An 8,717-nucleotide genomic window follows, 5' to 3' on the forward strand; every position below is an offset into this window, starting at 1 on the left:
TAACGGGTGAAGCACGTGTGATTGAGCGAACTGAACCGCAGCTGGACGACCAGCTGTGCCGAGAAATGAAGCTTTCTGAGGTGTAATGGGTTGTTTTTTATTTCTGTTTGCCTCAGGGACAGCCTGGAGGTAAAAAAAATCCGATTTGCCCGAGGCATCAAACAGTTGAGGGGCGCCATCGGTCGAGCCCGCCGCTGTGCCGAAGTGTTTAAGTGTGAGAAACAGAAGCGGACGGGTTTCCTCTGCTTCCTGCCATCCTGCGATTACGTTCAGAAAGAGAAGTGAAGTTTACTTCAGTACCGGAGTCACTGGAACTTCTGTTCGATCAGACTCGAGCGCTTCTCGCTGGTGGAGCGCCACCGTCTGTGGTGCGCAGTTGAGCGGCGCTGTAGTTGTTCCGGTACTGTAGCATGGTGAGCTGCCCACTTCCGCTTGTGGAGTCCTGCACAAATGCATTTTACTCACTCACTCACTTTCTTTTTTTTTTTTTCTTTTTTTTTTTTTTATTATCTATTTTTTCCCACTTTTTTCCCAATTTTTATCCCTATTCTAGTCATGTCCAATTACCCTGAATGCGTCCTCTATACTGGTTCGACCCTTCACTGACTGAGGACGCCACTCAACTGACTTGCGCCCCCTCCGGCACGCAATCAGTACAGCCTGCATTTTTCACCTGCACGAGCCGAGTTCATACACCGAGAGACACTGCGCACGGAGTCACACCCCCCTCAATGTTATTCCTCAGCCCTGTGCAGGCGCCATCAGTCAACCAGCAGGACTCTACCCCTAAGCCCCTGAACAACAGCCAAACGTTGTTCATACTGCCGCCCAACCCAGTCGGAAAGGCAGAGCTGAGTTTCGATACGATGTATCTAGAAACCCAACTCTGGTGAGCTAGCGTACTTTACCGCTGCGCCACCTGAGCGGCCCACTCACTCACTTTCTTAACCGCTTATCCAATTAGGGTCACTGGGGGGTGCTGGAGCCAATCCCAGCTTTTCAATGGGCGCAAGGCACACAGTAACACCCTGGACAGGGCGCCAGTCCATTGCAGGGCATACACACACACACACACACACCTTTACCTATAGGGCAATTTTGTATCTTCAATTAACCTGACTGCATGTTTTTGGACTGTGTGAGGAAACCAGAGCTCCCGGAGGAAACCCATGCAGACACAGGGAGAACATGCAAACTCCGTACAGAAAGGACACGGACCGCCCCGCCTGAACCCAGGACCTTCTTGCTGTGAGGCGACAGTGCTACCCACCGAGCCACTGTGCCGCCCAAATGCATTTTCTACATTATTTATTACAAATATCAGATCTGATTTCAATCTCTGGCAGGGTGACCAAGCTGGTAAAGACGGAACCTGGAGACCAGGGTTCAATCCATTCTTCCGCTTGAGTTATGTCTGTGGCCTCTGGTTTCCTATAAATACATAGAACTCAAGTTAACCTGGCTACTCTAAATAGCACTTGGTGTATCCGGAGTGTATTTCTGCCCTGTGTCCAGTGTTTTCAGCTCCTGTGCAGTCAGAAAATATGTACTGAAATGGTTCACCTATGCTTTAGTACCAATAACCTACACAAATACCTGTGTTTAATCACTAGATAAGTCATTTTGGTTTAGTTTCACCTATTTTACCATGCAAAAGGGATAAAAAAATCCAAGTACAGTTGTGTTAGAAGCTGCAAGAAAGGGCAAGAAAGTGGTCAAAAGTATGTGGACACCTGACCATGAGCTTTTTGGACATCCTACCCCAAATCCCATGGGTGTTAGTGTTGAATTAACTCGACTGTTAGCAGTCTGTGGCTGATATAACTGAACTTAATAATTCAGAGCTACAGTATGTAGCCTACATGTTTCATTTGTTAAAATCACAGGATCCTCACGAGCGTCTACAGATTTCAGTCCTCACCATTACACAAACACAATAACTACATGATGTCGATACTAAAGCGGAGACGCACCTCAATTCTAAAAACATCTCTCTCAGGAAGCCAGAGCGACACAGCGCCAGCAGCGAAACCTCCCTCAGACAGAAACAAAACAAACAAACAAACAAACAAAAGAAACATACAGATATACGTATAAATAAATGATAAACATCAAGCACAGCTGTATGAGAAAATAACCCAGCTCCGAGCTGATTGCTTTGAAATCGACCCCGTTCCCCTGACAGAGGCGAGACAGAAATAGACTCACCAGCGTCAGTAGAAAAAGTAAAAAAATGAAGCATGAGGCCAAAAAGTCGTTCTAAAGGCTGTAAAGTGTCTCTTGCCCTCCTACACACTTATACACACACACACACACACACACTAACACACACACACTAACACACTTAAACATTATGTTCACAAAAGACTTGTTCACTGAAGAAAACATTACTGCTTAATTCTACACAATTCAACCAATAAAAATGATTAAATCAAACTCGGGTGGCTCAGCAGTTTAACGCTAGACCCCCTCTACGGGTGCATTCAGATTGGAAGCAGCAAAACCGCGAGCCGCTTTGCTCAGCGCTTGGTTTGAACGGTGCAGTAAAACGTCATCAAAGTGTGAATATGAGACGAATCTGCGTTTGTGTGGAATAACCGTCAGATCCAGTCTGAAAGCTCCACATGTATCTGTGTTCATCTGGATTTTCCTCCCTGTTTCACTTTTAAACTTGTGTTACAGAGGGCACCCAGGTGGCGCAGCGGGAAATTCCGCTAGCACACCAGCACAGAGTTTCGAAACTCAGTGTTGCCAGGGTTGGCTGGGCACCATCTAGTGGGCATAATTGGCAGTGCCTGCAGCAGATACTAATTGGCCACCGTATCCGCAGGGTGGGGGCCGGACTATGTGTGGGTGGGTGGGTCTTCATACGCTGTGTAAGGACCCTGATTGGCGGAAGAGACGCCTGTGCAGAATGCAGGGGCAAGAAGAGGAGGGCTGTGCACGTGTCGGGAGAGGTGTGTACAGCGACGTGCTCTTCTTGGGTGCGATCTGGTATCTCTCAGCAGCAGAATCAGAATCAGCTTCTCCATGAGTCTAAAATGCTTATTGTTAAAAAATGCTTAACGTAGTTTAATGTGTTAAAGGACGAGACAGGAGCACTAAACTTCTCTTCATTATTACTGCTCATAAGTTTCTCTACACTACACTACTCTACTCTACTCTACACTAATGAAATTCCTCACTCGTTGTTTTAGTACAATAAGTCACAATAAGCTTTGTTCAAGGGCAGTTGTAGCCTAGTGGTTAATGTGCTGGACTAGTAATCATAAGGTCGCCAGGTTGCCACTGTTGGGCCCTTGAGCAAGGCCCTTAAACTTCAGTTGCTTAGACTGTATACTGTCACACTACGTTAAGTCACTTAGGATAAAAGCGTCTGCTAAATGCCGAAAATGTAAATGTTCATGTTAAGTGTTGTTCGTATGGGCTGAGTTGCTTTTATCGCATCATATCAAACAGTTCGTATCATTGGAGGAGCTTTGAAAAGGTCAGTGGCAAACAGGGTCAAAGTTCAATCAGGTGAACCACCTCTGAGGGCGTGGCAAGTGCAAAAATCGCCATAGAAAACAACGGCACAGTTGGCGCAAAAGCTTTTAGCACTTCTCATGTGAATACGCCCTTAGATTCAGATTCAAACCCCAGCAATGCAACTGATCGGCCAGCCCGGCACCTACACAAACATGAGTGGCTACTTCTGTTAGTTTGCTGCCGTACCCAAGCACCCAACTTCTCTATTTATATGTCAAAGATGTAATCATACCAAACATTACATTACAAAAAAGAACAGTTGTAGGATCATAAAATACCAAGATCGTCCTGACGTATGAGTCCCTCACAGAGCTTCTGAGTCTAATAACGTTTGTGACCTTTTTAAAAGAGCAGAGACAAACCAGCATGTTATAGCCATCGCTGCTGCACTTTTGGGGTAATAGTACTATGTTAGGCTTTTGTAACACACACACACACATTGTGGAGTCAGCACCACGGAGCAGGGCTTTTAAGCTGCGTGGCAGAGTGCATCAGTAATTTCCATAAATACACCTGACTTTGCCCTTTTCCAGAACTAGAAGAACTGTCGCTGTCTTTTTTCTTATTAATGTTTCGCCGGAGAAATGCTAACACGTACACAAACACAGCATTTAAAGTTCATTTCCATTTCATTTGCTCTCCCACCCAGCCTGAATCCCGAGCAGCACACTTCCCGAAACAGCGGGGTCTCTTTAAATCCGGAAGAATAACGAGATCGTCGTGGAGCGTCTTTTTAATTTACGCGTGTTGGCAGGAATAAAAATAACACACTAAGATTATTTGGAACTTTTTATCTTCTGTTTTGGTTCAGAAAATAACGCAGATCTTGTACTGAATGGACAGGAACAATTATCTACAAAGGATGGACAAAAAAACTGAAAATGTCAGCATTTATTAATATTTTTTAATGCATTTTCTCCCTTTTTCTCCTGACTTTTAGTGCATCCAATTGCCTGATTGCATCATGTTTCCTCTCCACCAATGCCGATCCCTGCTCTGATTAAGGAAAACAAAGCACTGCAGTGACACTGACATGGTGGTGGTGTGTTAGTGTGTGTTGTGCTGGTATGAGTGGATCAGACACAGCAGCGCTGATGGAGTTTTTAAACACCTCACTGTCACTGCTGGACTGAGAATAGTCCACCAACCAAAAACATCCAGCCAACAGCGCCCAGTGGGCAGCGTCCTGTGACCACTGATGAAGGTTTAGAAGATGACCGACTCAAAGAGCAGCAATAGATGAGCGATCGTCTCTGACTTTACATCTACAAGGTGGACCAACTAGGTAGGAGCGTCTAATAGAGTGGACAGTGAGTGGACACGGTATTTAGAAACTCCAGCAGCGCTGCTGTGTCTGATCCACTCATTCCAGCACAACACACACTAACACACCACCACCATGTCAGTGTCACTGCAGTGCTGAGAATGATCCACCACCTAAATAATACCTGCTCTGTGGTGGACCTGTGGGACAGATGGACTACAGTCAGTAATTGTAGAACTACAAAGTGCTTCTATATGGTAAGTGGAGCTGATTAAATAGACTGTGAGTGTATATCGGTGTATACTGTATCTATATTTTTAAATACACCGTGCAGTGTTGTTTCCCAACATCCTACAGCTGTACACTGTTTGAATCACACACAGACACAAGAGAACAGCAGTGAGAGGAGAGAAGAAACGCTTATGATAAGATGAAGAGTGATAGGCGCTGTCTCAAACAAGCCCCAGGATGAGGAACAAAAGTAGTCATCATCTGTTTCCTTCATCTGTTTCCCACCTCCAGAAATGAGCCGTCGTTTTATCTGTATATACGACCCGACAAAACCCAACACTCATGCACGGTGGGAGTCTCGATCTGCCACACTCATACCTCTGAGATGGGGAAATGTGTGTAAGACCAAGAACCTGCAGCACCAGCTGGATCACTTACTTGATGGACCCCTGAGCAAGGCCTTTATGTTCAGCCTTTATTGTAAGTCGCTTTGGACAAAGTGTCTGCTTAATGACGCAAATGTAAACATTTATTTACCATGTACATGTCTTGGGTTTGATTCCCAAATAGAGTGGAGCATGTTCTCTCTGTGTCTGTATGGGTTTCCTCTGGGAGCTCTGGTTAGATAGATAGATAGTTGGATGGATGGATGGATGGATGGATGGATGGATGGATGGATAGACCGAAAGATAGATAGATAGTTGGATGGATGGATGGATGGTTAGATAGATGGATGGATGGATGGATGGATGGATGGATAGATGGATGGATGGATGGACAGTTAGATAGATAGACAGTTGGATGGATGGATGAATAGATGGATGGATGGATAGATAGATAGATAGATAGATAGATAGATAGATAGATGGATGGATGGATGGATGGATGGATGGATGGATGGATGGATGGATGGATGGATGGATGGATGGATGGATGGATGGTTAGATAGATGGATGGATGGATGGATGGATGGTTAGATAGATAGATAGATAGATAGATAGATAGATAGATAGATAGATAGATAGATAGATAGATAGATAGATAGATAGATATATAGATAGATAGACAGACACATACAGATAGACAGATCATTTTTTGATCCCAAAGGGAAAGTCAAGTATTACAGCAGCTCAGGTATGTTAGAAAAAACTATGAAGTAAGTATGTAAGTAAGTATTACTGTACAATACTTGTAGGTAATAAATATAATAAAGATATAATAAAGATGTAATATGTGAGATAATAGACAATTATAAAAGTGTCCTGCGCAGTAAATATTCACAGATGTAAATCTCTAAATGTTTACTGTGTGTATTCCTTAGTTCCAGGAATATCATTAATAAATGGACATGGATCAGTTGAAATTAAATCAAGATTTGGAAACCAGAGCAGAATTTGAGTTAAAGCTGCTTGTAAGTGAAGAAATGCTGCACAAAACCCTTCATCACTGCAGACGACCAGCCGAAAGGTTTAGCCGTCAGGGGAAAAGGAATGCGCTGGTGCACTTTCTCTTTTCTCTCTGAAACTTGCTCCGTAAAGCATCAGTTGAGTATCATTTTTCGGAGACGTTTTACTGGGTGTGTTCAGTCACCTGGTTTTCAGCAGCATGTTGTTCGAAATGAGCATCCGGTACGTTCTCGAGAACTGATGACTATGATTTTCACCACGGGGAGGACCTTCCCTGCTGCTCAGTAGTGAGAGTGTGCACACACACACACACACACACACACACACACACACACACACACACACACATACACAGCTGATGTGAATGATAGACTGAAGGCACTGGAGTGTGGGCACTAATTAGCAGCCTGGTGGTATGTGACACTTAATAATGAGTGGATTAAAGCACCAAGGTCATCGCCAAGTACCAGCTAGTGCAGATCCCAGTGAGAACGACGCTCGGCCACTTGGTTGGACTTTCAGAAGGACAGAACAGATGTCCCGATAATTTTCATTCTATAATGTCATTTTTAGTGAGAATCTGAAGCCTTCTCACATTTTTGTCTCATTTTCATCCCAATCTAATTGTATTAAATAACCCGGTCATGTTTAGTTTCCTCTACAGCTCCTGACACCCTCCACCTCTGACTGAGGAGCTTCACAACTGACACACGCCCCCTCCGACACATGTGCAGTACCGACTGCCTCTTTTCACCTGCACGAGGTGAGTTCATATGCGGATCAACCTTGTGTACAGAGAGCCACACCCTGATCAGCATTATTCCCCAACTCTGTGCAAGCGCCATCAATCAGCCAGCAGAGGTCCAGCTTATCCCACCCTGTACAACAGCCAATCGTTGTTCATCATCAATATGATGTATTTTAAACCCAGTTCTGGTGTGCTAGCGTGTTTTACTATTACTATTTCTAATCTGGAGTAATATTTGTTGCCGTTTCCTCTACCACTCCTGACATGCCCCCTCTGACACGTGTGCAGTAGCTGACCGCTTCTTTTCACCAGCACCAGGCAGTTCCATATGGAGAGCCGTATCGTGCACGGAGAGTCACGCACTGATCCCCATTATTCCCCGTCACGCACTGATCCCCATTATTTCACGTCTGGCCAGAATTTGTGCGCAGAGGGCCACGCCCTGATCTCCGGGCTGCTCCACTTCTTGTACAGGCGCCTTGGACTACCAACCAGGGTCCTCGATCGGCATTGAAGACCCCGTCCACGTTTCGGTCCGGTCTTTTCCCATTCAGCAAACTCAATGGCCAATTGTCTGCTGCAGGCATTGCCAATTATGCCCGCTAGGGGGCGCCCAGCTGGCCGGTAGCAGTGCTGGGAGTTCAGAATCCCTTTCTGCCAGAATTCTCTTTCGAACCATACTGTGACCCTGTGAGAATGACCTGCCTGACCCATCCAACACCTTCAGAAGAATTCGTTTATCAGACAGTGAGGCGAGCATCAGCGTCCAGCATCACCGTCCAGCATCAGCGTCCAGCCTCGTTTAATCTTGAGAGGCCAAATGGAAGTATTTTCCGACTCTGAAGCTGGGTTTCCGTCCCGGGCGAATCCCTCACGCACACTCGGCTGTCAGCGCTGATGAATGGAGGGAGCGGGTCGATTAACCAGTAGGAGGCTAAATGACAGACAGCGGGCCTTGTTTGGAGAGATTCCTGTGGGACTGCTCACGACGACGAGCACTTCAGACGCTGCAAATGATTACGACCACTATAAAGTGCTTTCAAATAAATGGAACATCCATATTCATGAGAGGCTCGATCGAGCATCCGTATTTACAAGTGGCTCCATTGATCTCCCATGAGCACCTGATTGCTTTGATGGCTAACATAAAAGCATCTTTCATCCAGTATGGATGTAGCGTACAGTAGTTACACCTGATCTTTTCTCCTGTTCCATCTTCCATCTTTTGACATACACTGTATGGACAAAAGTATCGGGATACGCCTTTTAATTATTAAATTCACATATTTAATAACAGTATTATGTTCAGTCATTGACATTTTGCATATTTGCTTCCCTTTTTCTGCTATAAATTGTTTCTATTTTTTTATTATCTATTTTAATTTAAAATTTTCAATTTTATTTGCCCAATTTAGTGAAGCATTTCACTGCCAGTTGTTCTTATATGACTATGTATGTCACAAATAAACTTGGATTTCACCTGGTTTGATTTCTGACCAGCTTCGAAATGAACTGGAACATCAGTTGATACTTTCCCCCC

Source organism: Trichomycterus rosablanca, chromosome 2, assembly GCF_030014385.1.
Source record: "Trichomycterus rosablanca isolate fTriRos1 chromosome 2, fTriRos1.hap1, whole genome shotgun sequence".
In the NCBI taxonomy this organism is placed as follows: domain Eukaryota; kingdom Metazoa; phylum Chordata; class Actinopteri; order Siluriformes; family Trichomycteridae; genus Trichomycterus; species Trichomycterus rosablanca.